Genomic DNA, 17,500 nt, shown 5'->3' on the forward strand with positions numbered 1-17,500 from the left:
CAAAACTCAAGGGGTAGTTCATTGGCAGGCATCAGCTATGGCTTTCTGTGGAAAGCCTTGGATCAGCCCTATTGTCTTTCTTTCCAATTTCAAATGGGATGCATCCATGTCAGGTTTTTTCAAGTATTAGATTTGGTTTTATGATAATAAAATGTATCTCTTTGGTGGGATAGGCCTCTTGCAGGACCTTGGTTTCCCTACTTCTGGATGGCCTTAACAGCTAGGGAATTGTCCAGGTGGAGGTGAATGGTTAGTGGAGCAGCTATGTGCAATGGCCAGTAATTAAGTATGTGCATGAGTATTTGTTGATTTGGTAAGTTGTGTGGCTGAGGTTAATTGACTCCCTCAAATTGACTTGCTAAGATTGGTTGAATTGTGATTTTTACTTATGTAGAGTTGTAAACAACTGATACTCATCCAGTGGTTTTTGTTTTGTTTTCTCTTTGTTACTTAGGTATAGTTTTCACCTCCAAGTTTATTTCAAGACTGATTCCTGTTAAATGGATCTGCACATTATTAGTTACTCATTTTTACCTTTATAATGAATGAAATGTATTATAACAAGTAGCAATTATGTGTTTAACAAACTTTAAGCATATAAATTAAGGCCCCTTGGGATACAAGAGTAATCAAGCTTTCTTTTAGATCATTTTCTTATGTGGGTCATGTGACTGTGTCTTCAAAATGATAAAATAATCAGTCAATGTGGTGGAAAACTTGATATTTAGAATGAGTAAAGAAAAATACACAAGCCTGGTAGGTTAAGCTTTTACTTTTCACTTGATTGTGTTGGCATTGTGTATACATAATTTGCGTAGAAGATTTTTTTTTGATCTGTTAATTTTTTGTCACTATGCAGGATATGCCTTAACCATAAGCATTTCCCTTGGCATCAACTATAAGCTGATTTCCAGTGATATTTAAACGTGTGACTATAAAATATTTCTACTGGCATTTCCTTACTAGTTAGCAGCTGTTACAACAGCCTCCAAACATCCATTAAGTAAAGAGAGATTTGTTTGGTAATAATAGATTAATAGGGAAGTGATCACAAGGCTAGGAGTCAAAGTTTTAGGTAGATACAAGTACCTTGGTTCCTAATTGGAGATTGTATAAACAGACAGATTTTCAGTAAGAATGTTAACCTTCAGATGAATTCCATAAAGTATATTGAGTGTAGCTTAACATGTTTAATTTCAGACATCACCAACAGTAATCAGATAGGGATTTCAGAAAACAATTTATTCCATTTCAATGGAATTTCCATTTTGCTAGCTGTAATCTCAAATATGTAAATGGTAGCCAAAGCTGGATATGATGCTTCAGTTAAGAATTTTTTTTTTTTTTGCCCGTTGTTTCTTCTAGCATCTTCTTGCCAAATCTTCTGGAGCGCTTGTAATTTCCTCTGTACAGAGCCCAACAGGCTCATCAGCAGCAGAAGGTAAACATAATAGATGTGAGGAATTTCTGGAGATTTATGAGGTTTAGTTTTTTTGAAATGTACACTCTGTCTGGCTATGCTGGTGCACGGCCACATGTGGACTCTATGAATTGAAAATGTTATAAATGGGGCATCACTTACCCCTTGTTAAGAATAAGGTTTAGGAACAAAAGATGTTTTCTGTGAGAGTATTTAAAGATTATTGGCTTCTGAATTATAGCAATGCAGTGGAGATGAAAAGAAATAATACCTTAAACCTTAAATTTTTAATCTTGGAATTTTATATGGATTCATTTTCCCTTGGTTTAAATATATTAAATTTTTATCTTTCTGTACCTTCTTATACTTTCCTGCTTCCCATTTATAAGATTGGGAAAAAACTGGATATCTGTACAAAACATCCCAACAATATCGAACAACTTTTGATGAAGACTATTGACATTGCTGACATTTGGCATGATGTACTGCCAAAAAGGAAATTAAAAAGTACGAGCCATTATCCTAAGGACCATCTGCTTATGAAAATAGTTAATTTCACGTCACTTTGTTAAGCACAAAAATGACCCCTGGTGAAGGACAGAATATGCCTCTCTCGTAATCATGATAGTTTCATTGCTTGTTAAAATGATCCTTTAACTTTTTCAGGGACTTTATTGATATTAATTAATCAGCTTTAATGCTATAAACATCTCAAGCACAAGAGCGCAGGTTATCTTCTGTGTTAGGCATTTGTCTACCTCTTTTCTTTTACACATGTCTTGCTAGAAGAGGCTAGCACAGCATTAGAGGTGTACAGAAAGGCCTCTTGTTCCTGCCTTTGTTTACCAGTAGGGTTGCCTGGTGGAAGGGCTTATAATCATGGATGCAATGTTGTCATGGCCTCACAGAATGGCATCATTTTCAAGGACTTACATAAATGACAGCATGGCTCTTATGGAGATAATTCTGACTAGGAACATCACTTTAACCTGAATTGCCTTCCACAGAGTATTAGAAAAGGAGGAATAGGTAGTCTTTCATCAAAGGCATGTTTTAATGAAAGCTCACCTGACTTTGGAGATGAGCAGCATTTGAAGTGTTGTTGCATGATGCATTTTAAATCTAAAGAAATTTTACGTAGTTGCCTCATGATTTTGTTTCTCGTGAACGATGGTGCTTCCAACTTTAGCTTAATTGCTAAAACTGAAGTGCCTACCATATGAATATGAGCTTTAGAAGAATAACTGGTCCTAGTGTTGTTTTCTTTCTTTCTCTTTCTTTCTTTCTTTCTTTCTTTCTTTCTTTCTTTCTTTCTTTCTTTCTTTCTTTCTTTCAATTGATTTCTTTATATATCTCTCCATTAACTGTGAGGCTACATTGAGACTGGGGAAAAGTTACTGTTTTATTTTGCTGCATTCTTGTGTAATGTATATAAAATATGTGTGCACCTTAAAAGCATTATGGTATCTTTGAGAATAATAGTAAAGATAACATACTTCAAAAAAGAGTGTAAAATAGCCCTTGTTGGAAAATAACTTTTAATTATTCATGAAACCAAGATATTGCCTTGAAATGAAGATGGGCTTTTGTTTAGTTTTGTGATATTTTAAAACAAAGTAAATAATGACTTTTTTTCTCTAACCCAATTCACATGGGACTTCCAACTCTCAACATGCTAAATACAAATAAATATGTTAAAGATCTTAAACAAATTACTCTATTTACTAGTTCCCATTTTTGTAAGCTTTATGTGCATTTCTCATCTGTGGTTTTTTTGGAGGCAGGATTACTGCCTAGCAATTTCCTCTTGTCTGTGAAAACAATTTATAGGAGGTGAAGTAGTACAATGGTGTTAATCCAGCTTTTTAAAATAATCAGTCTCCTATGCATACCATATTTATGTTATTGTCTGTGCAGGAGTTTCTTTTTCTAGAACCATTCTTTATCTACCAAATTTCTTTTTTGACAAATGATATTGGATTACCAAGTCACAGCTGTGTATGCCTGTTGATGTATTGCTATAGGATTGATAATTCATAAAAGCCCAGCACTATTTGGGGGTTAAATTTTCTTTAGATATGAGAAAATAAGGCTGCCTGCTACATATTTTTTTTTTCATTTCTGTTATCTAAGTTTTACCAGGTTTAGACTAGTTATTGACTCAGTAAATGTAAAAAAAAAAATGTTGATATGCTGTCAATATTAATGTAGATGTCAGACCAACACCGGTCCCTAATGTATGTAAGAGCAAGTATTTTTTACCTTGATACAGAAAAGCAGTCATGTGTGAGATTTAATATACATCCTAATCTGTCTTGTCATTGCTCTAGCCATGGGTGATGTGCTAATGTGTGGTCCGCCATTTTCTTTTTCTTCTCACACAATGGAATAGATACCCATGAATGACAGTCAAGCTCCACTCTGTAATTATTTTGAGGACAGTTAGAAACTCTGCAGGGTTACCTTTAGACTTAAAGTCTTTGACTTATTTAAATATCCAAGTAACATGTAATTAACAAAGACAAGCATCTTTTGAAGGTCCATTCTTACCCATACTGATAATTATTCTTCCAAAAACAAAAAAATCATTCTTAAAACATTTTTGCTATGTGTAAATACTGTAAGATACTGAACTGGCTTTAGTTTATACTTTATTCCAACACTATCAGCATCTTAATGGAATATGCCAATACATCATTTTCTAATTAGGTTACCTTGTATTTTTTTACCTGATCACAGTTGGTGTCATTAAAATGACAAAGCTCAACAAAATAAGATATGAAATACATAACCTACAATTCATATCAATTAGATCATTTCTAATAAATGCAAATATTGAAATTTAGTATCACTTTTTCATTCTAGGAAATATTTAATGAAATTTTAATATCCTAAAAAAGGAGTCCAAACAACATAATTTTTAATCATCAGGACCAAAAAATAATTTTATTTGCATAAAGTTACAATATAAGCTCTCTCCAGAGTAATATTCTATAATGCAGAAAATTATAGTGTTTATGAGACTATACCATAATGAATCAAATTAATTTTATTTATATGGGCATCAACATAATTGAAAATCTGTGTAGTAATTAAAATTGTTTTATGACATTCTAAATATTTTGAATATACTCTTTAAATGTCAATGAAAGCTAAAGTAGCACTGTGTTATCATCAGACTACAATGGAAATTAAAAGCACTGGTAAACATTTGACTATAGATACTTGCTAGCAAATATCACCTTAGAAATAATCTCATTGGGAAAGGGAAAATATCCCCCTATTTTTAACATAAATGTTATAAATTTGCCTTCCTACTTAAGTTTCCTACAAGTGGCTCTTCTTTTCCTGAGAATAGCAATATAAAAGCTAAATTGTTACCTTATGTTTTCATTGGATAGGTTTGGGACCACTGACAGTTATAATTTACAAAAATTACAATGATTATGGACATTAACATACTTGACGGCAGTTATTATTTTTATTTGAAATACAAAGACTTTCAGTGGATACTGGACATTAAGATCTTGCCTATAGATGCCAAGTGAGGTGGAGGATTGGCACAATTGTTCAAAGAGTTTAGACTGAGGTGACATATTTTTCTCAATGATACAGATAGTTCAGAAGCAAGTGGTTGTTTAGCTTGAATATTCTCGTTTCTTTGCATATGCCCTCTGTCACTAAACTGGTTATCTATTGCCAGTAAATCAATTCAGACTTTGACACTAAATCTGAATTGGTTTACTGAGAATAATAACAAAAAGCAGACATTTGTTTGTTTTTTATTTCTTCAACTCATTTAATTCTTTTAACAACACTATGTTACAGATTCTGATGTTATTCCTATTTAATAGATAAGGAAAGTGGGGCTGAGAGAGGTCAAGTCTATTGTTAAGTTTGCACAGCTCCATTCACCTGGTAATATAGCTTGGGTTTGAAAAACATGCCAACTCCAGAATCCATGCATTTAACTGTACCCTGGAAAATAATACTCTATAAAGAAAAAACAGACATTTTGAGACAGAACTTTAAAAAATAGAAATCCGTTCCATGATAATCTCCTACTATTTGCCATCAAAAACCAAATTCTGTTATTCTCTTCTTTCTTTTCCTTCACGATCATTCTCATCTGGGAAAACTACTAGCTACATGCAGGGTAGTTTCATATGGATACCTGATATGAAGTCAGGCATTGGGAATCATGAATTTTACTTTTTGAACATTTTGGATAAAGAGATAATATGAGTTTATATCTGTAATTCAGTGGAATTTTATTGAGGATATTAGCTTTGATAAGATACAAATAACTCTAGGGAATGTGCTTACAGTACATAGAAGACACATCAATTGTGTCAAATTTTTAAAGTATTGATATTTTAATAGTGATGTCTTTTATTTTATTTTATTTTATTTTATTTTATTTTATTTTATTTTATTTTATTTGAAGATTTTATTTATTTGAAAGAGAGAGAAGGAGAATGAGCAGGGGGAAGGACAAAGGGAGAAGCAGACTCTCTGGTGAGCAGGAAGCAGGACATGGGACTTGATCTCAGGACCCCAGGATCATGACCTGAGCCAAAAGCAGATGCTTAACCAACTGAGCCACTCAGGAACCCCAGTAGTCTTTTAGAGTCTTTTAGAAACCATAGCGTATACAAGGCTTTGTTTTACTATCTCCTGATAACTAAGCCCTAAAAAATAAGAAATCTAAAAAATAATTTTCTATCATTTGCAAGCTAAGTTTTTATGCAGCACGTAATCATTGTATTATTGTTGCAAAAAGTAAAAGAGAAAAAATCTGAATAATTGAGTTCCCATAGGTGAGATTTTGAGCAGGGATTACTTATTTAAATTTGAAAATCTGAAATACTATTTGCAACACTTCTGAGGGTGGGAGGTTCAGGGCTGTTCATTCACTATGATGAAGGGAAGTCAAAGCATGAGATTTATTGGCAGCAACCAGTCATAGCATGATTGCTGTCATTTTCTGGTAAGATAAATGACCAACATATTTATTTACTATAGGTGGCTAGTCAAAAATCTGTTCCTCAGGGTTAAACGGTCTCTTTTCTGGTAAATAGCATAATCATTATGTATAAATGAATGCTATATATATATCCCATATTTTGTATCATTTTTGATTCAGCAAAAATGTCATGTCTGGGTTTACTATTGAGTGAGGCCCCAACAAAAAAATGTCTTTGTATTCAAGGAGTTTGTAGTTGGAGGAGAAACTAAATGGTATAAGGTGGGTAAAAATAAGGCTATGAGAACCGAGACAAGGTAGCAGATACATAAATCTGAAACAAAATGGAAGACATACAGGATGAGAGAGGCTTGAAATATGGATAGGATTTCAACAGGAGAAGAAGGAAGTGGTTGGGTAATGATACGCCAGATGAAATAAAACATGGTAAGCAAAGGCTCCAAGCTTGAAAACCACAGGGGATGTTGGAGAGGTCAGTGGTGTAGTTTGGCTGAGACAAAGGGTAAATGATTAAAAAGCAAGACTGGAAAAAATGACTGAACGCATGAGCCAGGCTTAGAAAAAGATAACTAATGATTACTACTAATAATGAGGAGGATATTGATGATAACAGACTTTACTAAATAATGTGTATACCCAAAGTCTATTTTAACTACTTTACACACATAAGCTCAGTTATTTCTCAGAGTAATGATAAACAAGTGGTACCATTATAGTCCCTATTTACAAATGAGGACATTGAAGGTAACTTCAAGCTGAATAACTTGCCCAAGTTTGTACCAGTAGTAGCTGTCAGAGAGCAGGGCGGTATAAGCAGTGTAGAATTTTATTATTAAGGGAAGACATTAGGCTGGACAGTAACATAATCTTCCCTGGTTTAGGAGACCTTTCTTGCTTCTTTCCCAACATGAACTGCACTCTCATATTGCTCACTTACGTTGTCCATATTTCCAGAGGCACCTTTCTTCTTTCTTTAACAACCCTTTGAATCTTTTAATAGCCTAGCATTCATTCCCCATTTCCTCAAAACTGCAATCTGTATTGATATATATCCCTCATCAGTGGTCTTCTGTAGTACTTGCTGTCTCATACAACTTAGCACTCAATTACATACTGAGTTTTGTTCATGATTATTAATTCATCTGTTCTAGTCTTGCCTCTTGGCTGTCAGTCTAGATTCCAATATCTTTGAGTATGTCTCCTGTTTCTAATATATCTTCCATGGAGTCCAATTTATAGTACAGGCTCTGGTGGATTAGTACTAATGGCTTCTGGGTTAGTTCTGGTCACGTGGACCTTGGACAGTGAAGTGCCATTTTTGGGTAAAGAAGACATGGCAGCTGACTGGTTGAAAATTGAATTTCTCCCAGATCAATGTGGCTCAAAGCCACTTATCAGATCTATATAATATCAAATTAAATAATCACATTTTGTTACCAAGAGCCAAGTTTTTGGTTCTTTATATACAAAGGAAAAGATGAAATATCCACCATGAGGATCTGGGGTTTGGTCCATACTAAGTAAATCGTTTAACCTGATCCCTATTACTGTGCTGCTTATTTTTGATAGAACTGATCAAATTGATTATTTTAGTGTGCTGTCAACATTAACCTGTCAACATTGATTAAATTGGACACTTGAATAAAATAATTCATGAAAACATATATTTCACACCAGTGTGTTGTTTTGTATTCTGCAAACTTTGTGATCAAAGTATTTATTTATCATTATGTGGAGAGACAATGAAATCAGCTGGCTCAATATTAAGTGACGCCCATTATTGCGTAGCTGCTGGCTCATGTTAGACTAAACTGACACACGGTTGTAAAAGTCCTCAGAAGAGCAATCAAGTGTTTTGGCCAAAATCCACTCCTGGATGGGAAGGAATTAATATCAAAGAGCGCACCAACAGACTGTTTTGACTATCTACAAGATGGTAAACAAGCATTTTGGCTAAATTCCGTCTTTTGATTATGACATAATAGAACAATTTGAAAGAAACATTTGTATGAAGTGCTCTAATGGGGAATCATACAGCAAAATTACCCAGGATAATGAGTGAGCCTTAGACTCTATCTGTGTTGCACGAAACCAATATTTTGTCAGGAAATAAACACGTGCATATCATGGTAGGCAATTGTTTTTGGCTTCCTGCATTAATAAAGATAACTAAATGACTGCGGAATCTCATTTTCACTTTGTGCTGTGAAGACAGTACATTTAGCATTTAACCAGTTTAAATTGATTTATACAGTCAAAGTAAGCATTTCAGGACCAACACAGATCCATGGGTCAGAATCATCTAGTTTATTCATCTCCATTAATCAAATTAGTTAGATAATTACCAAATCTCCATTTCAATTTGTGGATTTGAGATCTGAATTATTTTGATTTGTTTGTGTAGGGTTTTAAAAGTTTAATTTCCGTGCTCTTAATGGAACTGAAAATAGTGTTAAATTATCTTAGAAATAATAAGACTATTCCATTAGTGTTTTTGTGGTCTGTCATATAAATATGTAAATATATGTACATATGCATTTAGAAAACAGTTTTTCAAATTCTAATGTACAGCTGCATCTTCAGAGGCATTACAGTTCACTAAATAAAGAAAGCACTTGGATTTCACTTAAAATGTATAATATTTGCTTGACTTTGTTTCCAATTTGATTTCATATGACATGACAACGTCTCAAAAGTTTTCTTCATCATTACTATATAATTTATGTCAAAATATGAGTTGTTCTATTGATGCTTATCTATTTTTGCGTATTGAAGTGCCTTGAAAAGTTGTTCTATATATTTGGATGTATTTTTACGAGTTATTATATATAATTAAATGGTTGAGAAAGTAAAATTTACAATAAAAGTTGTCAAAGACTTTTTATAACCATAATAATTTATTGATTGCTACTCTGTCAGACATTTTAAGTGTATCAACTAATTTAATTTCATCACAGTCACATTGAGGGAAAGTTATTACTATCCCTGATTTTTCATCTTATGAAACAGAGGCACAGATATTAAATAATCAGACAAAAGTCACATAGTTGGGAAGTGATGGAATGAGGGTTTTTATCCAAAATGACTTCTGAATTCTTAATTGTTATCAACTGTCACAATAATGGATTATTTTAAAATGATATTATGAAAGAGGAACAACCCAAAGTACTCAAATATTTATTGTTTTAAAGAAGCCTTAATTGGAAACATTACATTTTTCCAAAATTTTTTATGTAAGGAAAAGTTAGCTTGAGGTAAAAACTTCAATCTAAAAACTAAAACTGAAAACTAAAGCACTGACAATATTTAATTCTCTACTAAGGAATCAAGTTCAGTCTTCTGTAAAAGGAATTAATCTCAGGTTTGAAGTTTTAGGAACTTGTTGGACAACTCTCATTAGTTATCTTTTTCTTGGCCAGTTTTTTTTTTTTTTTCATTTTGTTCTGTTTTATTTTGTTTTTTTTTTTTTTGGACTGTAAAGGACAGCCCCGTTTTAAATTCAGCAGCATAATTCCCAGGTTGGAGTAATTCAGTTACAGAAGCTTGCTACCTTTTGGGTTCCCAGGGGCAAAGTTTGCGTTTCCAAACAGCCTCCTGTGAGCACGGGAGGATGGATTACTGAGGTCGGCCTTGGTTGAGTAACAGCCACTCAACCAGAGAAGAATTTTTAAAGGGTCCAGGAGGCTAAGCCTTACCGTTTTCTTTTGGTTGACTCTTTCATACTAGAATTTCCAAAGCAAAAATTTTCAGACCAGTTCTTTTCTTAGTCTTTTATTCCTTTTTTGCTAAAACAAAGACAAGTCAGAAACAGATTGAAAATATGTTTGGTTAAAAAGAGCACAAAAGATTCCCCACCTTTTCTTTGAGCCAAAATAAATCTCTTCCTTTGCCATTCCTTGGCATATTTTTCAATCGACCAGGTTTTCTGTCTGGATTTCAAGATTTGTGACAATCTTACTTTATAAATTCTCCCTTCACTTTTTATACAAATCACTCTGGGCTGCTGAATCCATCCATATCCACTTTGGGTATCTGTTGAGCACCTTAACCGCTTATGTGGTGGCCTGAAACATGAGGTGTTTCAAAGATAACGATTAGTCTGATGTGTTTAAGTAAATCTGGAGGGGAGAAACTCTGTTATTCTTAAGTTTTAAAGTAGAAGGTTTGGGTTCTAAGGTGGGAAACTGTTTAGAGAAATGGGAAAATTTACATATGGCTCAATAACATATGTATAAATAAATTACCACCACATTTTCGTAACAATTATGAGGATACACTTTTATGTCTGCAGATATTTTTACTATATTTCAATGTTCATTTCCTTTTCTGTATAAAGTTAAGCTTACTTAAAGACAAAATGGTAGAACAAAGAAGAAAAACCACTCAGTACATAGAAACCCTGATTTTAATCTGTCTTAATATTAAGTGGGAAAAATCATCTACTGTCTCAGAGATTCTATTTATCCAAATTACCTCTGACTTCTGAGATTTTAATGTCCACCTTTTAATGATATCACTATTAAATCCTTTAACTCTGCCGATGCCGATATTTTCAAATTAGAATTGTATTTTTTCAAGAGATTTGGTATTTGGTTAAGAAGGTGATGACCTCAAGTATTCATTCGCCCTGGAAGAAGTTTTTGGAATTAACCACAAATACTTCCCAAACTAACTGCTATACAGCGAGAGCTCTGGCCCAGCCTCTGACATTGCATCATAAATAGTGATTTTGTCATTTAAGAGCAATAAGAAATCCTGGGATAAATACAGTGTCAGTTCATGGTGTGCAGGTGTGTGGCTGAGGAGAGGGAGGATAAGAAGAAAGCGAGGAGTGGATTCATGCCAATAGACTTTACAGTTCTGAAGTAATTAGTAAGCTGTGCAGGTGTCTATTAAAAGTAACTGACAATAAATCTTGGTTTCTCTTTTGAATATTGCTTTGGTTTTGCAAGTCTGTGCCCCCAGGGGCGAAAGAAAATGACTCCAAGATTAATTACCACAACAGCTCATTCCCAAAGAGAAATTCAACAGAGTTTTTATTTGAATTTATTATTTGTGTTATCATTAATACAACCACTAATAAAGATTGTGGCTTAATCTTTCTGAAAGACCATTGGATGAGATGATGCATTTCATGGTTGAAGAAGGTCCGGCATAGAGAGATCCTTAAGTAAACAGGTCCTTTGGTCTGTCAGAAGTTATTTGTCCCAGCGTGTGCCCAATGCAAATTTGTTGTTCTTTATTGTTCACAAGATTTGAGGAGTGCTAAAGTTGCGACAAGGTGTCCAGGTCTCTATTGTCTACTCTTTCCCTAAGTGGAGTAACTAATTGCAGGTAAACTTAGCCACAAAGTGACATTTCTCCAGGCTCCTCCATCTGCTCTTTTTTGACACCCCTGCCATTAACTGTCATTTTCCTTTAAATATACGGTGAATCTGAAAGGCCAGCTCTACATCACATCATTTCCGATTAGGGGCAGTTCCTTTGAGTTGAGTACTGTTTAGGTGTCAGAAAGAAGTCCCTGACCTCTCTGGAAGCACATTGCCGCGGGGCCTTAATTAGCACTGACTCCAGCCATTACTGAAGAGAGCACAAAGGAGAACACATCATTTTTCTACTTAGGAAGTTAGTGTCTGACCTAATAACTTGTCCAGGCTCACAGGACACTGTAACCACACAATAACAATGGGCATTATTTCTCTGCTTCCGCCTCATGTGAAGCACAGAATGAGGTGCAGACTGAGAAGGAATTATGGTTACCTCCCAAGGACCGTTTTAGAGTTTCCTCCACCTTTTATTAGGGGTGAAGTAGTAGTTGCCTTAAAAAAACAAAATGGGGTGGGCATATACATGTTCTCAAATCTGTGAGCTTAAGATGATTTTAAATGATCCAGTGTGTGCCCGTATGTTTGTGTATTTGATGATTTTATCAAATAATTTTTTAAAGAGGGCTTTTCCTTACCACAAGAACAGTTTTTAAAAGTGAAATAAAGTATTTTGAATTAAAAGTCCCTCCTTGATTTCAGATTGTAAACAGAGTGATATCTTCACCACAATGCATCTCTTAAAAAATAGACTCATTTTAAGAAACACACATAGTTCTGCTTTGGGCCTTCTATAATTACAATAGATAGGCTTTTGGGGAAATGGTGGCTACTGTAAAAATGACTTCAGGGGCGCCTGGGTGGCTCAGTGGCTGAGCATCTGCCTTTGCTCAGGGTGTGATCCTGAGGTCCTGGGATCCAGTCCCATATCGGGCTCCCCAGAGGGAGCTTGCTTTTCCCGCTGCTGCCTATGTCTCTGCCTCTGTGTATCTGTCATGAATAAGTAAATAAAATCTTAAAAAAAAGATTTCACTTCACCTAACTTTTCCAGGTTCAAAAGCCCTTAAGCACAATTTAGTATATTTGCCATGTTCTGGCAGACTCATTTAAGAGTCCCCATGTAAAGACACTATTAAAAAGTAAAACTCACTGTTGAAGTATATGCAGTCCACTCAAAATCAGTCCCCTTAAATAGAAAAATCTGACCCGATGCCTACTAGAACCTTCTTTTCTGAGTCATAAATACAACCAGGATTTTAAGTGTTTTAGCGTTTTTATTTTAACACAATTCTTTCCTCTATGATAGTGACGTCTCTGTTACTTCTACTACAAACACATTTCTAAGGTTTAAGACTCGGCTACAAATAGTTATATGGAACTGGATTTGTCATGGGAAGACCCCAATTTGAGCACTTCTTTCATTAATTTTAATAATTTTTGAGTTGGAAATACGTTTTGCACTGCTATAACTGGAAGACTAGAATGTCTTGCAATGATAAAATATAAATACATGCATTTTCAGATTTTCAGCTCAAAATATACCAAGAGTGTTTTGTTGAGGTTGTTGTGCAGGCAGGTTTTAGTGTCAGAGTCTATTCTCAGAAGAGGTTCCCATACCTTTTACATATAAGAAGAGGTTCTCACATACAGAATCCAAGAAAATGTGTTCTGAAGAGTTGTCCTTCTTGTCTGGCCACAGACTTCTCCTGCTGCATGGCAGTGGGTCTCCATGTAATTAAATTCAAAAATTTGGCTCTTAGAACACATGGACAGCAATGAGACCAATACAATAAAGTCTTCCATATCCACTAGGTGGTAAAAGCCAGCTGGAAGAATATTTTATATAGGAGACCATGATTGTTTTCTCTTGATAATCTTCATGTCTTCATACTTCCCTTTTTTTTTTTAACCAAATTTTTATAATGTAACTTAAGTGTAAAACCATCCAATAAGAATTAAGTGTAGGTTTGGAGTTCTACCTAAAAATAGCATTTTGTAAATATATTTTACGCGATCAGGTAACTAGCAAAAGAAGAAATCCGACCAAAGGTCTTCGAATCTTATTAAAATAGGAAGAGATGGAGGAAGCTGCTGGCCTGTCATTTTTCCTTCTTAGTGGACAAGTGGACAAATCAAGCCTGTCCCCAGGTGAAGCCCATCTCAGTAGACATTTCCATGATCCTGTGGTCTATGGCCCAGCTGTTCAGCCTGTGAGGAGAGATGCACATATGCATTAGTTTCCTCCTTCCCTACCAATCATAGAAACAGTCTCTTCAGGTCTGAGGGAAAATAGTAGACAAGACGCAACCCAGCCATTCATTCATCATCTGCTGTAATTACACCTGATAATGGAGAACAAATTATCAAATAAAAATAAATGAAAGTCTGAGCTTGGAAAATAAACTCTCCCTTTTATTTAATAATGCGAAAAAAAAAGTAAAATAGCTTCTATAGAAAAGAAGAACTGTTCATTTTAGGCCTCCTTGATCTTCACAATAAAAGTAAGTCAGGCATTTAAGTAAGTCCTGGTCACTGCCCTTCAAATCTCCCTAGATTGTTTAACCTTTGCCTATTTTGTTAGTTTTAAAGGCTATTGTTTAATTTTCATGGAATACGCACCATGGGCTATTCTAAATACTGTTGTGAATATGGGTAAAACTGACATTGTCATCACAAGTATTGAGACCATTAGAAAAGAAGGGATTTGAAGGATTGGGTTGTGGAACGGAAGACGTCCCAGATGATTTGGGCTTGAAGCAGGACATAAATGCAAATGTATGTAGAGGATGTCGAGGAATGATTGAAGGGGCCTCAATATTAACAGAAAGGCAGGGTAGGCAATCATATCACCTGACTTATATTGGGAAATACTGAAAATCATTTGGAAAAAGATAATTATAGAAATTACATCACTTCAGGTAAGACATAGCTGAATATTACATACATACTCCATTTACAGAAATTACATCATTTTAAAAGATAAGACATAACTCATCTCTATATAAGCAGGTGTATGTACACACACATATACATACATACATATTAAAACTTACTATGAATTAGAATTTTTCTCTATAATAGAACTTCAAGGAAGCTCATTTTCTGGAAAACTCTCTAGTATAACAATAAAATCTGTATTTTTGATCCTTGCTTATAGACGTATTGTCGGATAGGGATCAAGACCTATCTGTGAGGCTTTCAAATATATGCCGGGATTTGTTTTGTATTCTTAATTCCCATGATCGCCCTGCTTTCAGCTGAGCGTGGGGTGGTGAAGATGAGCAACAGCATGGTTAAACAAATATACCATAATATTTCAGTGGTTGAGTGCTGCCTGGAAGAACCAGAACCAACTGTAATTGTCTAACCACACTGCCCTGGAGAGTTTAAAAATCAGAACCCTGGGTAGGTCTGAAAACTTAAAGTGTCCAATTTCTTATTTGTAACTTTTCAAAGAAGAGTTATTGCCACTCCTACTGATAATGTTTCCGTAACTAGGGAGAAAAGGGGCAGACTGTTTAACCACACTGTAAGGCATTATAAATAGAGAGAGGGTTATTTTGTTTTTGTTTTGTTTTCCTCTCAGTTTCTGATTTCTCTTCCTATCCATCTTTTCTTTATGTCTCCCTACCCCGGATTATTGAATGATTTCTAATAAAGGCTAGTATTTTCCAGGTCTAGGTAATGTGTGGCTGTGTCTTGATAACCTTGGGGAAAAAGATTGAGTCTCCTTTAGTTTAAAGCAGCTGTATCTAGGACTGTTTCATGAGGCAGAAGCAAGAAACCACGATGACCGCAGCATCTCTACCTTTTAGGCAGGCACCAAAAGATCAGCCAGGCCAACTATTTTTGTCGTTTATTCAATCCAATCATGTGTCTTCTGAACGTGGCTTGTCCTAGAAGTAGTCTTAGTGGTTTTACACAATTTGCTCAGGTCTGGAAATTGAAAACTTGCTACTCTGTTGGGCCTAATGTATGAATTTGGGAATGACTTTCCCCAGAGATAGTGTTATGATTTCTTTAGGATATTATTGATCTCTCTGATAAATGGGCATTTTTAGAAAACCACTACAATGAGACTCCATTTATATAACCAGAAGATCATGACATAAACAATACCGAATCTGGAAACACAGAACAAAAGTGAAGCTCCTGTTTGACACTCGGGCCTTGGTATTGGGTTTCCAACAATATTCTGGGGAGAAGATGGCAGATGAGCAACTCTCATTGTATATGTCATAATCTTAGCGTTCGTTTTTGTCCACGAGCAGCGTGTTCTCTCAAAACTACAGATTACTTTTAAGAAACATGTAGTTTTAAACAATATTTAGTCAGCCTTTTTACTTCTTTAATCAACTTGTTCTGCTGAACAAGGTGTGGAATTGATAGCTGCTATTGATTGTATGTAGCATTACCTAATCTTCACTAAATGTAGGAAGCTTTTCAGATTTAGAAAGGTGGCAGAAAATGTCTAGTAATGATGCTGCTGGGAATTCAAGCTCAATACTGTGGTCAGTGTAAAAGTGATGTAACTATAAGAGGTATTTTATTATAAGCCTGTCGGTTTTACTAAATGCTTGACCTGGTATATTTGTGGAGTTTTGGTGTGTGTGTGTGTGCACGCATGTGCACGTGTGTGTGAGTGATTACTGTACTTAGCAGATGTTTCCATATTTTAGTCATCTAAAACATTCCTAGTGATAATTTCCATTACTAATAGTAGTGCCATTTTTGTATAATAGGAAGCTAGTATTGAAACTGGAAAAATTTACGGATAAAGGAGAATATAACATTATGGAATAGAAAGAAGATTGCATTAGGAATTCAATACAGAGGAAAGGTACATGAAATCATTACTAAAACAGATATAAACGTGACCTTCACTGTGGTTCAGTAATTATCCTAGTCCACACTATGGTGTATGTATCATGATTTTCCCTTTTTTCTCTTTGTTTTCATTTTTATCTGGGTACTTCACTGGTGAGTAATTGCTAAAGGGAACCTATTATGCAAGGCGAGCATTCAGTTTGCAAGTGAATTTGCTGGTAGCTATTGCCACATTTGAACCTCACTAATGTATGTAAATTAAAAACTCTGGTATTCGGAATTGCTCCTGTTTGAAATAAAAACAGAATCTGATCATTACAATCTGCAAGCCAGGTATTATCACTGGACTAGTGAGCCGCTGATGATAAATTGTACCGAATAGCTTGTGGATAGAATATTTTATCTCAGTTCTCTATCACACAGCACTGCATAAAATAAGAATGATTCATCAAGCATGAGAGCTGCTGGTTTATGAAATTCATTGCTCACGGCAAGTGTATTTTTTAAAATTCAAAAGACAAAGCAACTCACAAGGGTTATTTAGTAATCAGTGTGAATTACTTCTAGGTATAAACCTTAGTGGAAAGGAATTAAAAATACATTTGCTGTACAGGAAGCATTATTGCAATAGGGGATATAATTTGACTACTTCCCATCTAAGAGCCTTATTTTGACCACATTTGATTTGGATGCCACCTTATTTTTTTCAAATCAAAATTGCATAATCCATCGTAATGGAATCATACATCGACTAAGACGGTGTCAAACTTAGAGCAGATCCATTTGCATCATCCTCTCCCTTATGTCCTTTGGCCTGCAGAGGATATTTTGTTTATTCAAAAGGACATGTAAAGAGGAGAGGCACAATATAAAGTCATCTTTCTTTCATATTTACAATAAGAATGTTTCATTTCTTCTTGTGTATTGACGTCCCAAGGCAAT

The 17,500-nt window shown here is 34.8% G+C and overlaps 1 protein-coding gene across 1 annotated transcript in view; it reads left to right on the forward strand.

The window, feature by feature from the left end:
- The window catches only part of ZFHX4 (zinc finger homeobox 4), a 158,800-nt gene that overhangs the window by 74,674 nt on the left and 66,626 nt on the right, over positions 1-17,500 (forward strand). The gene's annotated exons all lie outside the window — the stretch shown is intronic.

Source organism: Canis lupus, chromosome 29 (assembly GCF_003254725.2).
Source record: "Canis lupus dingo isolate Sandy chromosome 29, ASM325472v2, whole genome shotgun sequence".
NCBI classification, from domain to species: Eukaryota; Metazoa; Chordata; class Mammalia; order Carnivora; family Canidae; genus Canis; species Canis lupus.